The sequence below is a fragment of the Dasypus novemcinctus genome, chromosome 12 (genome assembly GCF_030445035.2).
Source record: "Dasypus novemcinctus isolate mDasNov1 chromosome 12, mDasNov1.1.hap2, whole genome shotgun sequence".
Lineage (NCBI taxonomy): Eukaryota > Metazoa > Chordata > Mammalia > Cingulata > Dasypodidae > Dasypus > Dasypus novemcinctus.
Window position 1 is genome coordinate 76,135,552 of NC_080684.1, and position 17,486 is coordinate 76,153,037.

General features: G+C 38.8%; 1 long non-coding RNA gene across 1 annotated transcript in view; it reads right to left on the bottom strand.

Annotated features, from left to right (window-relative positions):
- Window positions 1-1,966: 1,966 nt before the first annotated feature.
- The window catches only part of LOC101444255 (uncharacterized), a 46,921-nt gene continuing 31,401 nt past the window's right edge, over window positions 1,967-17,486 (bottom strand). Inside the window, exons 2-4 of the long non-coding RNA XR_188234.4 lie at window positions 13,096-13,345; window positions 5,159-5,257; window positions 1,967-4,023 (exon numbers count right to left, since the gene is read on the bottom strand). This is a non-coding gene — a long non-coding RNA (uncharacterized lncRNA). The remainder of the gene's footprint in view (window positions 4,024-5,158; window positions 5,258-13,095; window positions 13,346-17,486) is intronic.

The window sequence follows — 17,486 nt, forward strand, 5'->3', positions numbered from 1 at the left end:
GTTACTCCATTTATCATACTGCTAAACACCACTGAACTCTGCAGTGGTTTGGGGCCATGACTGCTATTTTAAACTTTTTTATGCTTGGTTGTATATTTTAAAATTTCTATTCATAATGGATTGTTTTTAAAGGAGAAAGAGTTAGAAACTCTGATGTGGAAATACAGATTAAGGAGCACAGATTGGACTGTATGAAAATTTAAAACTTCTGATCATCAAAAACCATAATGAACAAAAGGAAAAGGTTAAAGACAAATTAGGGGAAAATAGTTTTAAAAATCTAACAGAAGGAAGCAGAATTGGCTCAAGTGATAGAGCTTCTGCCTACCATATGGGAGGACCTGGGTTCGATCCCTGGGGCCTCCTGGTGAAAAAGAAGAAAAGAAAGCATGCCTGCAAGGCAAGCCAGTGCCAGCACAAGTGCCTGTGTGGTGAGCCAGTGCCCTGTGCAAATGAGTCAAGCAGCAAGATGATGATGCATCAAAAGAGAGACAAGGGGAGAGTCAAGGTAAAGCATGGCAGAGACTGACTGAGGTGGTCCAATTAACAGGGAACCTCTCTCCCCATCAGAGGTCTTCAGGATCAAATCCCAGTGAATCCTAGAGGAGAGACAATGAGAAGAGAAGACAACACAGACAGCAAAAAACAAGAAACAAACAGCATCAAAAAAAACCCCAGTTGGATGGAGGAAAGGAAGGGGAGAAATAGATAAATAAATATTTTTTTAAAAAAGTCTAACAGTTAACATCCTTAGTGGATTGGTTGAGACAGAATAAACAAGCAGCTGATATCCTTTAGATGTCCCATAATGTCAAGGCAAACATATCTCCTTTGATATTATATAGACAAAGTAGCAAGACGAGGTAAATAATAGATGATCATTCTAAAAAATATTCCTTCTAGAGCATGTCCTCTGATTGAAGGGATCAATTGGGAAGCCAGTGTTATATCTTAACATGATAACCATGTTAAATGTTAAAACCCATTTAACATGGGTTTTAAATGGAAAACCCAGTTAAAACACATGCAGGGAGTAGATGTGGCTCAAGCGGTTCAGTGCCTGCTTCCCACATAGGAGTTCCTGGGTTCAGTTCCCAGTGCCTCCTAAAAACAAAGAAAAACTAGCAACAAGCAAACAGATGAAAAAACCAATTCAAGGGAGCCAATGTGGCTCAATGGTTCAATTCCCTACCCCAGTACCTCAAACAAACAAACCCAACAATACATGCATACACATTCATGTACCGCCAAATAGGAAAATGGGCAAAGGATATGAAGAGATAATTCAAAGTGTACTCAAATGACTAGGGAGGTAGGAGGGGAGAGGCAGAAAGGGAAGATTAGCAGGGCCAGAGATACTGCTGAAGACTAGCCTTTGATCCAGGAGCAGCCTCTGGAGTCTCTGTTCTGACAATTTCCAGTGACTTCAAGGCTATTTGCATTTGTTTTCTAAGAAGTATTTTAGTCTATGGTCTTCCTAGAACCGGGATGATTGCTTTTTAACATAGCTCTTTGAATTTTCTTCAAGGCCTGACAAGAAGAGATGATAATTTGAAGTACAGGAAGGAACATAGCAGAGCTACCTCTGGGGTGGACTCTGTCCTTTTCCCAATTGTTAAAAGTGAATTATTGAAGGAGGGACATGGAAACTCTGTACTTCTACATGATTTTTCTGTAAACATACAACTTCTCTAATAATAATAATAATAACTATAAAGGGAGATTAAAATAAGTTAAAAAATTAATTAGCAAAGTAATGAGACCATCAGAACCCACAGACAAATTTTAAAAAATCATTTATTCCTCTATCAGGAATAAATTTAATCAAGTAGGTAAAAGACTTTACACTGAAAACCATAAAACATTGCTAAAAGAAATTAAAGACCTAAATAAATGGAAAAGACATCCCATGTTTATGGATTTGAAGAATTAATATTGTTAAGATGTCAATTCTTCCTAAAGCTATCTAAAAATGTAATGCATCCTCTATCAAAATTCCAGTAGACTTTTTTTTTAAGATTTATTTATTTATTTCTCTCCCCTTCCTCCTCCCCCACCCTGGTTGCCTGTTCTCTGTGACTATTTGCTGCGTCTTCTTTGTCTGCTTCTGTTGTTGTCAGCGGCATGGGAATCTGTGTTTCTTTTTGTTGCGTCATCTTGTTGTGTCAGCTCTCTGTGTGTACGGCACCATTCCTGGGCAGGGTGCACTTTCTTTTGTGCTGAGCGGCTCTCCTTACGGGGTGCACTCCTTGCACGTGGGGCTCCCCTACGCAGGGACACCCCTGCGTGGCATGGCATCCTTGCGCGCATCAGCACTGGGCATGGGCCAGCTGCACACGGGTCAAGGAGGTCCGGGGTTTGAACCGCAGACCTCCCATGTGGTAGACGGACGCTTTAACTGCTGGGCCTAGTCCACTTCCCTCCAGTAGACTTTTTGTGGAAGTGGAAAACTGATCCTCAAATTCATATGCAATTGTAAAGGGCTCTGAATAGGGAAAACAATCTTGAAAAACAAGAACAGAGTTGGAGAACTCACACTTCCTGATTTCAAAACTTACCACAAAGCTACAGTAATTAAAATAGTGTGATACTTGCATAAGGATAGACATATAGATCAGTAGAATGGAACTGAGAATCCAGAGGTTAGTCCACATATCTATGGGAAGTTGATTTTTTTTTCTTTTTTTAAACATTTATTTTATTTATTCTCCCTTGCCTCCTACTTTGTTGTTCTGTGCTCGTTGTCTGCTCTCTGTGTCTATTCATTGTGTACTTGCTTCTTTTTAGGAGGCACCAAGAACCAAACCCAGGACCTCCCATGTTGGGGGGAGGTGCCCAATGGCTTGAGCCCCCTCCACTCCCACTTCTTGTGTCTCTCATTGTATTTCCTTGTGTTTTTTTGTTGTGTTATATTGCAGTGCCTGCTCATCACATCAGCTTGCTGTCTTGCTGGTCGTCTTTAGGAGGCACCAGAAACTGAACCCAGGACCTCCCATGTAGTAGGTGGGTGCCCAACTACTTGAGCCACATTTGCTTCCCCAGGACAGGCTTCTGATGTCTTTTATCTGAGATCACATTGGAATGCTCTCTCTCTCTCTAGCAGCAAACTACAGGTACATATGAAATATCTTTTCCCATGGAAATCCATTTGAATCTCACATCTGTGGCTTTTATGGGGGGCTGCTCACATAGGCATATATTGTTATGCATTTAGCCATGGCAAAAATCAGGGTCCCAACAATGAAACCAAGGTATACACATCATCAACCTTGATTGTGCAGAGCAACCTGACAAGCCAGAGTGGCATGGTCCATTGTTCTAGGCGTGTGTAACAAAATCATCATCACTAACATATAGAACACTACAAAGGCCATATTCCCAGGGGCTGGCCAAGGGTCAAAGTTCTCTTAGGGACATGCAAGTACTAAGCAAACTGACATGCTGTGTTAATTAACTATTTCCTCACAGGGTCTGTATATTCTTGCTATCACTGATTACTAATTCCTAGCTTACTAACAGGAATAATACAATGCTAATTAAGTTCTGATATTTCCTCTAGTCTCTCTACTTTTCCCAACATACTAAAATTTCCGTATCTGGCTTACCGATACAGGCTTCCCATAGGCTACCTATGGGAAGCAGTGGTTTATGCTGTTCAGAAGAGAAGGCCTAAAATGGTCACAGCCCAAAGATGTAAAAACTACAGGGTTTATAATCCTTGTATGATTTAAATTTGTATCTTTTGTCCACAAACCTGTTTTGCCTCCTGGACTCTATATTTCACATTAGTCTTGCCATGATGTACCTGTAGTCCAAGCCAAAAACCTAGATGACTTCTCTTCTTCAGCCCCTAAATACAATCATTCACAAACCCAGATGATATTACCTCCTAAAAATTTCCTGAATCCATTTCCTTCTTTCCGTATGACCTCATTTCCCTGTTAACTGCTCCTTTTTTGCGTTTCCTTCCTTCTTCTCCCAGGCCATTATTCATTGCAGCAGAGTTGTCACTCTCATTCTTTCCTAAAAAGCAATACACCACACACTGAAGAACAATTTTCTGAATAAGATCGTATATAATGAGATATTGTAATAACTCAGGTCACCATTTTCTATTGTTTTCCTTTATGTTATAGATTCACTAATTTCTATTTTGTTGGGAAATAAATCAGTCTCTCAAGTTGAAAAATAATTTTCCATCCATTCTTCAAATTCAACAGAAATAGCAACAGAAATAATAAGAGCTGCTTCCTGTGCCTCATGTTTTTTCTTCCCCATCTCCCCCGCCCTGCTGTTTTTGCTGTATCCCCTCACTGCATGTTCTTCTATTTCTCTTTTTGTCTTCATTTCTCATATTTCTCCTCTAGGATTCACTGGGATTCAATCCTAGGGACCTCTGATGTGGAGAGAGGTTCCCTGTCAATTGCTCCACCTCAGTTCCTGGTCTCTGCTGCGTTTCACCTTAATTCTCCCCTTTGTCTCTCTTTTGTTGCATCATCATCTTGCTGCATGACTCACTTGTGTGGGTACTGGCTTACCACATGGGCACTTGGCTTTCTGCATGGGCCCTCGGCTCGCTGTGTGGGCACTGGCTCACCATGCAGACACTCAAACGGGCACTCGGCTCGCCATGCGGGTACTCGGCTCACCACATGGGCACTCGGCTTGCCACGCAGGCTCCCACACGGGCACTTGGCTCACCACTAGGGCACTGACTCACCATGCTGGCATGCTTTCCCTTCTTTTTCACCAGAAGGCCCCAGGGATTGAACCCAGGTCCTCCCATGGAGTAGGCAGAGGTCTTATCACTTGAGCACATCTGCTTCCTCTGTGCCTCAATTTTCAGTTGCTTTCTGACATCTGGACTCTGCTCTGTCTTTTTCCTTTCTCAACTGCTATGTTTCGATTGCTCTTCTTTAGATACTTCTGATAAATTTTCTCTCTCCCGATTAGCCCAGATTGCTCGGTTAGCCCAAGGGCCAGGGTGAGAGGAGAATGCTGAGCAGTGCAGAGGCTACTGCCCCTTGATGGGCACCAGAGCGACGGGCAGCTGGGGTGGGAGCCCAGCCGGCTTGCATGCCAGGACCTGCCCCACTACACCCAGGGCCCTGTAGTTTCCGCAGGCCTCACTCCAGGTTGTAGCAAAAAAACCAATCACCTGCTGCTCCTTTCAAGGCTCCAGAGGGACCCTCGAGATCCACCTGATGGGAAGAGAGTTGGTAACCGGTCAAATGAGCTGGGCCAAGTTTTCCTCTTCCTGTGGGAAGGATGGAAGGGAGAAGTCAGCCACTTGGCCTCTCAGGTCTCATTCTGGGCAGTTGATTTTTGATAAATGTACCAAGTCCATTCAATGGAAAAAGAATTGTCTTTTCTACAAACGGTGCTGGGACAACTGGAAATCCACATGCAAAAGAATGCATATGAAGCATTAATCCTCACCAAATACAAAAATTAATTCAAAGTGGACCACAGACCTAATATAAGAACTAATACCATAAAACGTTTATAGGAAAACATAGGGGAATATCTTCAGAATGTAATCATAGGCATTTTAGATTTACACTGAAGGCATGAGCTTTTTTAGGTAAGTGGGACTTCATAAAGAGCAAAAATTTTTGTGCAACAAAGGACATTAGAAGAAAGTGAAAAGACAACCTACAGAATGGGAGAAAATATTTGGAAACCATATATTTGATAAGGATTTAATATCCAGTATATATAAAGAAATCCTATAACTCAACAACAGAAAAGACAAACAATCCAATTAATGAATGAACATTTCTCCAAAGATGATGGCCAAAAAATACATTAAAAGATGCTCAAAGTCATCAGACATTAGAGAAATGCAAATTAAAACTATAGTGAGATACTACTTCATACACGCTAGGATGGTTACTATTTAAAAAACTAAAATAACAAGTGTTGGTGAGGATGTGGAGAAATAGGAATGCCTGTACATTCTTGGTAGAAATGTAAAATGGAACAGCCACCATGGAAAAAAGTTGGGTGGTTCTTTAGAAGATTAAACGTGGAATTATCATATGACCTAGCAATTCCACTCCTAGGTATATATCCAAAAGAACTGAATGCAGGGATTTGGACAGATATTTGTATATCAGTGTTCACTGTGACATTATTCACAATAGCTAAAAAAGGTGGAAGCAATCCAAGTGTCCATGAATAAATAAATAAACAAATAAATCAATGAATAAACAAAATGTGCTGTATTCATACAATAGAGCATTCAGCTGTAGAAAGAAGTGAGGTGCTAAAACATGAATGAACCTTGAAAATATCATGTTGAGTGGTATAAACCAAATACAAAAGGGCAAATATTATACGATTTCTCTTATATGAAATACTTAGAATAAGCAAATTCATAGAAGCAGAAAGCAGAATGGTTAACAGGGGTGGCAGGAGGAGAGAATGGGGATTTATTGCCAAATGAGTTTTGGTTGAGGGTGATAAAAGTAGTCTGAAAATAGATAGTAGTGAAAATTATACAGTATTGTCAATGTACTTAATTTCAGATAATTGTCCACTTAACATGGTTAAAATTATTTTTCGGTTATGTATATTTTACACTTAAATACATTTAAAAAAAACATAAAGCTTCTAATGTGGGAAAGATATAGCTCAAATATAGCAGGTTGAGTGCCTGCTTCCTATGCATGACATTCCAGGTTCGATTCCCTGTAACTCCTAAAAACAAAACAAACAAATGAAAAAACCAACTCTCATTAGGGAGCAGATGTAGCTCAGTGGTTGAGCACCTATTTCCCATGTACAAGGTCCTGCATTCAATCTCTGGTACCTCCAAAAAACAAAAAAAAAAACAAAAAACCCCACAAAACTCTAACAGGACAGATCCATCACAAAAGTCCATTAAAGCTTAAATCAGAAATAATTAAAAACAATGCAACTTGTCCTGACTGTATTCATGGCTGGGATATTTCTAAACCAGGGCTTACACAGGAAGTTCCTTGAGGTCTCAAATGTCTGGGCTGAGAAATCACCCTCTGACTACCCAAGGGCTTATGTAATTTGATTTACCTACTAGCCTGAACAGGCCCACCAGCTGCTTGCAAAGAATTCTCTATATTCTCCCCAGACCTCAAAAAAATCACATGCAGATTTCAGAATGGGGTTAGCACACAATAGAACAAATATCCCTTCTATTTAGATTGTCCCTAAACATTATTCACTGGTCATGCATCCAAATGCCAGATCTATAAATGGTTTCTTTATTGACAGAACAGGTGGGTTTCATGGCTCTTTTTTTTAAGGTACCAGAAGTGGGGATTGAATCCAGGACCTCACATGTGGGAAGCCAGTACTCAACTATGGAGCCACATCAATTCCCTTGAGTTTGTTTTTCCATTTTTTGGTTACTGTTGTTTGTATTCCTTCTTAGGAGGCATCGGGACTGAACCCAGGACCTCCCATGTGGGAAGCAGGTGATCAACTGCTTGAGCTGCATATGTTCCCCATGGAATTTTCATTGTCTATTAACTTCTCTCAGAGATGACCGTTCATACTAGAAATATTTCCATTTTTTCTGAGGTCAACTTTTCTTTAGAATGTTACAGAAAATCAGTTTGCTACAATGGGAGATAATCTCATTAAAGTTATGACAAGAAAAAATGGGAAGTGGATGTGGCACAAGCAGTTGGGCACCCACCTACCACATGGGACATCCTGGATTTGGTTCCTGGTACTTCCTAAAGAAGATAAGCAAGACAGCAAGCTGATGCAATGGCTGGTGCGGTAAGCTGACGCAGTGGGATGACACAAGGAAGAGGCACAATGAGAGACCTAATAAGGAGGGTGTGGAGGTGGGTCAAGTGATTGGTTACCTTCCTCCCACATGGGAGGTCTCAGGTTTGGTTCCTAGTGCCTCCTTAAAAAAAAAAAAAATAGGGAGACGAGCACATAACAAACAGACACAGAGAGCAGACAGCTAGAACAAATAATGGGGGAGGGAGAGGGGGCAGAAATAAATAAATAAATAAAATGTTTTTTAAAAAAAAGGAATAAATGGTGTCCTGGAAGACAGCCTCCTTTGAATATTGGATCTAACATTTTGCTAATCTGAAGGCACATTTAAAGCAGCTGCATATTAAACTACTTAGAAATTGCTGATTTTAAAGATATTAGTGATAACATTTCAATTACAGTTGAATTTAGAATAAAAAATATCAGTTGGCATAACAGTATACTTTTAAAAGACTTGCACCAAATAAATTACACACTTGGGGTTAAATGTGGTAACTGTTGAAATGAAAATGGCGGTATAGACATTCAGTACCGTCAACTCTCGGTCAGAGAGGAACTAATCTATCTACATCATCCTCATTTGGTTTCTTGGTAGAAATAAAAGACAAATTTAGATCCCAAAAGGTGACAGATGAAATAGATCTGTAGGGTTTAAAATGATTTTTTTTTTATTAGAACAATTGTAGGTTTACAGAAAAGTCATGCAGAAAGAACTGTAGGGTTTAGTTTCATTGAAAAACAAAATAAAAGTTCGAATCCATGAGAAAGGAGGAAAAAAAAATCCCACATGTGGGAGTAGCAATAGCTAACATGTCCCATTCAGCTAAAAAATCCCACATTATGTGGGAGTAGTGATGGCTAACATATCCCATTCAGCCAGTGTCAGAGGCAAGAAATAAATGCTACACAGCAGGAAGTGGTTTCCTATGGAGGCTTTAGTGTTTTTTTCCCCTGTGACCAGGACTATAGAATAAAGAAAATGCTCTTTGAATCTGTGGCTGTCACTAAGTTTGAAGGCTATGAGATAAGGTGGGAAGGGGTACGGTTGCCAGATAAAATACAGAATGCTCAGTTAAATTCAAATCAAACAAGGTTCTTTGTTGTTATTGTTGCTGTTTTTATTTTTCTTTACCCAGTATAAGTATATCCCATGCCATATTTAAGACATGCTTGTACTAAAAAATTATTCATTGTTTACTGGAAATTCAAATTTAACAGAGTGTTCTGTATTTTTATTTGCTAAATCTGTTAACCCTACATGGAGAAATTATGGAGGAAGAGAGACTAAACAGTCACGGAAAATTGTATGAAATTCAGAGCAGTAAGCACCTTTTTTTAGAATTCAAACTGATCCCATAGGGCTGGAGATATATTCAGACTACAATACAGTGAAATTGGATGAGAGAAGAATGGAAGGTAAAAAGGTAGGAAAGCAGTGAAATTTCTGGTTGTGAGCTCCTAAAAAGCATTTTAACAAAATTCACTTAGGTATTTCCAGTCCTCAACTTTTCACTTTCTGTAGGTTAGCAATACGTGATTTTTGAATGAATGAATCCTTTCTTTAAAGATATTCCCCATTCCCAGTCCCCTTCCTAGGTTCTTAAAAATTACTGGTTTTATTTTGTAGGGTGTTCATGACTTCCTATTTATCTATTTCTTAGGAAAAAGATGAGTGAATCTTTTCATAGCTAACTAAGTGAGAAAATACCCAATTTTAAGGTGGGACCAGAGCCACTAAATAGTGGTCTAAAAGTGTTCAGGGTTGCAAATTACCTACTCGCTGTAAATCTACTTCCAGAAAATGTTTCCAAAAACACTTCTTTATTCCTAGAAAGGGAAAAGATTTCAACGGAAGAGTTAATCAGAAGAGATCTATCTTGCATGAAAACCTTAGAGCAGCCTTCCCAGGAGGCTTTCCCATAACCTTCTCAGCAAGAACCTTTTAAGAGTTAAGCTTTGTAATTGTCCTATAGTTATTTTTGGCATCCCTCTACTGTTTAGAGGTTTGACAGACAATAAGGATCAGTGGGTCTGTCCGCAGAGAGTGAGGGCGTGGAAGTAAGACTTCTCCCTAGCATAGGGAGAAGAGGAACTGTCATTCCTGTCCCCCCCCCCCCTCCCGATTTCAACCCCAGAGAGGGTGAGTCTAAAGAGGATAGAGGATAGAGAACTGGCACAGTCCTGGGGAAAGGGGAGTAGGGAAAGAGGATGTGAATCCACTGAAAATGTTTGCCAATTGTATTTGTGTGTTGGGGGAGGAGGGGGAGAAAGGGAAAGTCCATATCTTTTATCATGCCCATCTTGAAGACAGCTTTGACTCAAACTTGGATAGATAAAACTGGGCTTTGAAGAACAATGAAAGAGCAAGTACTTGCTCTTGTAAGCAGTATCACATCAATGTTGGGGTTTTTTTTTTTTTTTCATGGCAGCTTTATCAGTACCATGCCATTTTCTGATTCTTAAAAGAACAAAACATTAACTTAAATTTTAAATATATGAAGGATTATTAAACCTGCTTCTAAAATCTTTGTTTTCTCTTTGCTTATTCAGACCTTCACTATAGAGCAAAGGGGGGTAAGAGGATAATGGAAAATTATACAAAATTCATAATTTTACTAAAGGTAAAGGCTAAAAAATGTTCTTGGTAGATACCAGGGCCTTCTGAAAGCAGACACACCTTCAGTGCAGCTTCTGCACCTACCTCTGGGGTGACTTGTAACTTAAACCAGCACCTGCCAGCAAAACTAGCTGTTGTAGAAATAGGATAGACTCTTTCCAACATCCCGTGCATGTGTGATTTTCTGTCTGAGGACAAAGCCTCTATCACAGAAAACATAACGCTTACACTCACCAAGAAGCTAGGTGGAATGGGGAGAGGTGGAGGTTAACTTTGCAAAGTCTAGCAATAACACATTTGACACATTCCAAGTACTGAAAATAAGTGTTCTTGCACTTCCGAAGGTATTCTCACAAAACAAGGTGCAATGACAAGTTAACATCTAGGTTTCACTTACCACTTAGCTGCAGGGGCACCTTTAAAATTATTACATTTATGAAATTAGATTTATATTTTCAAAATCCCTTTAAAAGAAATATAACTTTAAAGAGAGCTTAAATGTCATCATTTATCATGGACAATCTGTAATTAATTAAACAAATAATTAAAAAATCTGACATTGTTGCAGGGAGTTGATAATTTAAGCTATGTATTTTTTCGATACATTAACCCCCAATTTAAATAAAATATATATTTCCCATAGATGACAAGAGATAAATAATTTTTAATTGTAGATTACAATGTATTCGATTGAGTGTATCACTTCCCGTTTGACAAATGAAGACACTGAGGTTGAGACAGTTTAAATAACTGGTGTCAAAAAGTATGGTATAATATTTGAGTGCTTTCTATATGTTAGACATTGTGTGCCAGACTCTTTACATAAATTATTTTATTTTATCCTTCCAGCAAACTGAAAAGGTAGGCACTTGTATATTTCCCACTATTTTTACAAAGGAAGAAACTTAGGCACAGAGTATAAATTACATATCCCAAATCTCTAGCACCTGGCAAAGGCAGGATTTGAACCCAAGTAGTGAGATTCTGAAGCCCAGGTTGCTAAGAAACACATGATGTTGCATGTGAATACTGTGTGTTCATATGTCTGCCCTTTGTGTCTGACTCCCATGTACCTACTTAACTGTCTGTTAGCATTCTGTGCATGGGATTACATTAACTTTGCCACTTTTTAGCAGGATGCTTTTTAAAACTCTTTTAACCAGAACTCACAGCCCTTTAATCTAGCAGGAAAGCTTGCTTATTTTCTCTGACTTTAAAGCTGATTTTAACCAAATGTTTTTGATATTTGAAGAAGTCTAATGGTCAAAACACAACATAATCTTCCACAATTTGTTCTATTTTGAATCTTATGACACAGCAAAGCCGCTCGATTTTGCCTGCATTGTTTGAGCACAATGTTCTGCTCTTATGGGTGTAGAGCATTCTGAAGGGACCATTTTATTTGTCACAATTATGTAACTGTAGCTTGATAAATGCTCATCAGACTGGAGCAACAACTGATCTTAATATAGCCTGTGTATAAATTCAAACTTCTTTTATATCCAAATACGCCTAGAAAGCCAACTGAGGAGTATAAACTCTATAGGCTTTGGATATTCAGGGAGGATGGAAGCCAAATGTGTCAAGCTCACCTGGAATGTGGGGGATATGTGTTAATTCAAGCTTACCCGGAGGAAATAACCTATCTAATACTCAGATAAAATCCTTGAAGAAACTAACAAAAAGTCTTTTTGCATACAAGCACCGTTTGACTCCTCACTTATATCCTCTGTATAAAAGGGACCAAAAACTTCTATTTGGGGCTTGGGTTTTATTAGGACAAGAGTCTGCCAAGTCCGGTCAGTCAAAATAAATCATCTTCCTTCTCAGAATTCTTGCGTCCTGGCCTTCGATACCAGGTACACCTGACTTCTCTCTGCTACTACAATCTTAGTTCCCCTCCCTGCCTGGAGGCCCAAGGGAGTTATTTCATCATGGGGATGAGAAACTTCAATTGGCCCTACATGTCAAACTATCTCCTTTCTGAATAGTCAAGATCGTCAATATCTATTACTTTCTACTTCTTGGCAGAATCTTGTACAAATCTTTGGTTTCATGTGATGCACTTCTTGGGTAGAAAAACTTTATCGAAACCTAACCTTTTTCTATATTTCCTTGGAGTGGTAGTATATCTTCATTTCACCTTATCAGTAATTCAAATCATAAAAAGGAAAGGCCAAAAATGAATAAAATATTGAAAATAACAAACCTACCTACCTTCTCCCTGACTTCATGATTACTACCAAAACTATATTAGCAAGCTTGATGTAATCACAATCTTCCTCACACATGTCCTTCCCCTTGCCAGATGATTGGGTCAGAGGCGGGTCTCTGACCCAAGATCAGCTAATCAGATATTTTCCTTTGGAGTTCTGGAAAAGTAATTTAAAAAAGGACATTTACTTCCCTCTGCATGGCATAAACTGAGGGCAGGAAAACTTAGGAGCAGTTGGTGTACTTGGACATCAAGGAGCCAGCAAAGTAGACTGGCAATGAGAGAGATGCCTGAGAAGACTCTCAAAGGAAAAGAGAATCAAGTAATGGGAAAAACCTTTTGTGGATTCCCCCAGTGCTCCTCCAGTCTGTTGCTGACTGTACTAGTTATGTATTGCTGTATAACAGGTTACCTCAAATGTAATTGGCTTAAAACAACATGTACTAACCCATAGTTTCTGTGGATCAAGAATATAAGCATAACTTACCTGGTTCCTCTTTCTCAGAGTCTCCCACAAGTCTGTAGTCAAGGTGTTGGCTGCAGCTGTGATTTCATCTGCAGGCTCAATTGGGGAAGGATCCACTTCCATGCTCTCTCACATGGTTGTTGGTAAGTTTCAGCTCCTTGCAGACATTGGACTAAGGGCCTCCATTTCTCACTGGCTGTTGGCCCAAGGCTTGCCTTGGTTCCTTGCCATGTAGGTCTATTCATAGAGCAGCTCACAGTGTGGCACCCGGCTTCATCAGAGTGGGAAAAGCCAGAGGGAAAAATCATCTATGAAAAAAGCCATGGTCTTATGACCCAATCCTGAAAGAGACATCCCATCACTTTTGTGGTATTCTATTTGCTAGAAAACAAGTCACTAGATCCAGCCCACTCAAGGGGGTGAGGTGGTGTGTGGGGAGGGGAGACTGCACAAATTGCAATGCTAGGATGAGGGATCATTGGGAGCTATTTTAGAAGCAACCCAACACACTGACACAGCTCAGTCCTTACGTCCTGTGTAATAGCCCAAGTATTTCTCAATAAATCTTAATTTCTGCCTAAACTAGCCATAATTGTTTTCTATTATTTATAGTCAAAACTTCTAACATGTATCCTCCAATTGGAAAAAATACACACTTATAATCCAGAGGTAATTGCATTATGAGAAAATATATTATTCTAAATTCCTTAGACATACACACACACACCCCTAACAAACTATTTAATAGTGAAAAAGGGCTAAGATATGAGAAAACAAAATATTAAGGAGACTTACCAACAGAAAAATCAATCCAAAAATAAAAATCTTGAAATCTTCAGGTAGTCAGTGAATATGCTTATTTGTGACCTTTCCCATTCTTTTTTACCCCTAAAAACCATGGAGGAAATTTGTTTTTCTATACTGTTAGTTTTCTAAACAATTTTAGTTTTCTGTTCATATTGTGAAGTGGAATAAGTAAGCAAAAAAGAGACTACTTTAGTATTGTAACTGGTATCTAACTTAGACTAATTTCTTATTCAGATTATAAGATACATTTCTGTGATCATTATAAAAATTGGGGGAAAAAAATCAGTGAAAACCCATTCTCTTGGGCTACTATATCAGTCTGTAGGAAGCAGAGTAGCTTTTCAAAAAAAAAAAAAAAACCTTTAACAAAAAGTCCCCTCCCTAGTTTTTCTTGCAAATATTAACCTCAAGCATTTACTTCCTTCCATATTATTTACACATTTAACCTCAAAATTTCAATTAAGTCACAAGCAGATATGAGAAAGGGTCTAAATGTCAGCCATCTGTAGAGCCGACCTGACAAGCTTGGTGGGGGAAGTGAAAAAGGCCTATTGTACACAATCTGGAGCTAGAGTGTGGCTCTTCCAAGTTACCACCCAATCAGGAATTCTATAAATATGCACCTCAACCACATAAACGATTTCTTTTCAGTTTCTAGATTGAAGTTTATCTTTGCTGTGCAGAATCAATTTAGCCTTGGACAGAAAAATATGCAAGAAATCAAAAAAGCAGGTTTAAAAACCAAACAAAGAGACATAATGGCTGTCATTTCCCATACATGCCAGGCCATGTGTTGAATTTTACTTAAGAAAACAAAGAAATTCCCAAAGGATTGCCTCGAGTTGATTTCTCGTTTGGTAAAGATTCTTGTGTCTATTGGTTCTGTCAAATAAAATAGACACCTCAGGATAAATGGTATCACAAACCAGGCCCCAAAGCTCTCCAAAATTAGAAAAGGAAATTTGGTGCCACCCACGATGAATGAAAGAGGCAGGAGAGCATGGTGATTATAGACCACCCTTTCTAGATGTCTTCTAGATTTTGACAGTTACAGAGCAGGAACAAAAAAAAACAAACAAAGCAGTCATTTAAGGCTTTTTCAATTGAAAATGACATGCTTTTTATTTCTATTTATTCTCAGTTGATGAGCCCCTAAATCAGCATACATATAGTAAAAACCCTTCCTACAATCAGCAGTTTTCTATACTGCTGGCTTCACCAAAATTTATAAATGTTGATTGGGACCCAAATGGTCAATCTTATGAATTTTATCCCCCAATGGTGCATCCAGTGATTAGTTCTGATTGGCACTTCTGCTTCCCATCTTCAAATATGTGATGTCTTGTCTCATTGACAGCACTAGGACAATAATTCTCAATCTTGACTGCACATTAGAATGACCTGGGAAAACATTAAAAAAAAAAAAGAATCCCAATGCCCAGCCTGCTGCCAGAGGAATCAAATCATAATCTCCAAGCGACGGCCTGTATGCTCTTCAGTATTCACAATGTGTAGTCAAGGCTGAAAACTGTGACTAGATACCATTTTGGTATATTATCTATAATCTTAACTGATTAAAGTTACTGAACTGCTGGGGAACTTCATTAAGAAATGTTGTTCCAGGAAGCCGATATGGCTCAAGTGATAGAGCTTCCACCTACCATATGGGAGGAAATGGGTTCTATCCCTGGGGCCTCCTGGTGAAAAAGAAGAAAGAGAAAGTGTGCCTGTGCAGCAAGCCAGTGCCCACATAAGTGCCTGCATGGTGAACCAGTGTCTGCACAAGTGCCCGTGTGGTAAGCTAGTGCCCCGTGCAAGTGAGTCACGTAGCAAGATGATGATGCATCAAAAGAGAGACAAGGGGAGAGTCAAGGTGAAATGCAGCAGAAACCAGGAACTGAGGTGGTGCAACTGACAGGGAACCTCTCTCCCCATCAGAGGTCTCCAGGATTGAATCCCATGAATCCTAGAGCAGAGAAAATGAGAAGAGAAGACAACACAGACAGCCAAAATATCAGGACAGGAGGAGGGGAAGAGGGAAAATAAATAAATAAATCTTGACCAAAAAAAAAAGGAGTTCCCCTTGGAAATACAGTGACTACCCACTAATTTAAGGCAGGAACACAAAGTCTAAGGACCCTCACTAATCTCCTTAAGGCAACGCATTCTGCAACATTCCACAGATTGTGGAAGATACTTTACTTTTACTTATGGAAGTATATCACCAATTTTGTTGGCAAAAGACAATGGTGCTGCTTTTGATAAGCTGCCAAAGAGAGCATTATAAAGAAAGGATCAGTTTATAATTAGGGTAAAAGTGCTTATTATATAATAAACCATAAATGTGAGAAGTTTCCTTTTTACTATTAAGATGACCCTGACAAAGTAATAATATAATATTGAAGTCTGGAAAGGATGCTTTAAGATGCATTACCATATCACTCTACCCCTGAAGAAAATCAGGGTCAGAGATGGAATGACTGCTGTAATGTTCTATGGCTCATCAAGGGTGTTGTAAGGACTATCACTTTTCTCCTCATTCTTAGCTCAGGAATTGACTTTTTTAATGCGTGCAAAAATGTTTCACCTCATGTCTGGCCATGAGTAAATGCTCAACTAATGTTAGGGATTGGTAGAAGCAATGGTGGTAGAAGGAGTAGTAATTCTATCAGTAATAATGTTGTCTATGTGGGTTTCTCCAGTAGTATGATCACTGTCTGAAAACACTTCACAAATGAGAATAGACTATTTCTTTTGTGATAATACCTCACCTCTTTGAAACACAGGAAGTTTAGGAGTAAAATAATAAAAGGGATGAAGGAAGACCTTTATTGATAGCTGCATTGAAATCTTAGAATAACCTTTTACTATTTAATGGCTCATCAGTTGAATATTTCATGTGATTAATTATAAATACATATATATAATTTGGTCTGACTTTATCTAGATTTCAGAGTATCATTTACTGATGAAAATACTATATATATATATATCTTTTTTAGTAAAAGGTACTTTAATATGTTCATTTCATTCTCACAGTCAGAAAATGCAGTTATTATTACCTCTTCTTCACAGTTGAAAAACATAAGCTCAGAGAATGAAAAGGGCCTAGCATAGATGACTCAGAAATAAGGGACTAGTATTTTATTGCAGGTTTTCTAATTTTGAATCCTTCTTTCAGTTACATACTTGGACCAAGTCTCTCTACTCTTTTGAATAACTAATTTTATACAGCAGCAGTGGAATGCTGGCCTTGCCTTTCATAAGCAAAATGTGAAGTACCCCTATTTTAAAGCTTGTTTTTGAGAACACAACACCTCATTAAGTTATTTAGTATTTCTTATTTGAAGGTCTTGGAGACAAATTCTTCTCTGAGTTCAGAGACAGGAAATATCTGTATCACTTGACAAGTTGGTAGCTTCCTTTTGTTAAATCAGTAGAGTTACATGATCCATTAAATATCTATCCTTGCCTTGACTTCTAGGAAATTCAGAGCAAAGTATTATACTTGATCACTCTAGCTTTTCTCAGCTCAGGTTTCTATAACTTATAATCCCCACTCTACTCTTTTTTAACACATGGCTTTTGCTTTTTAATCTTTATCA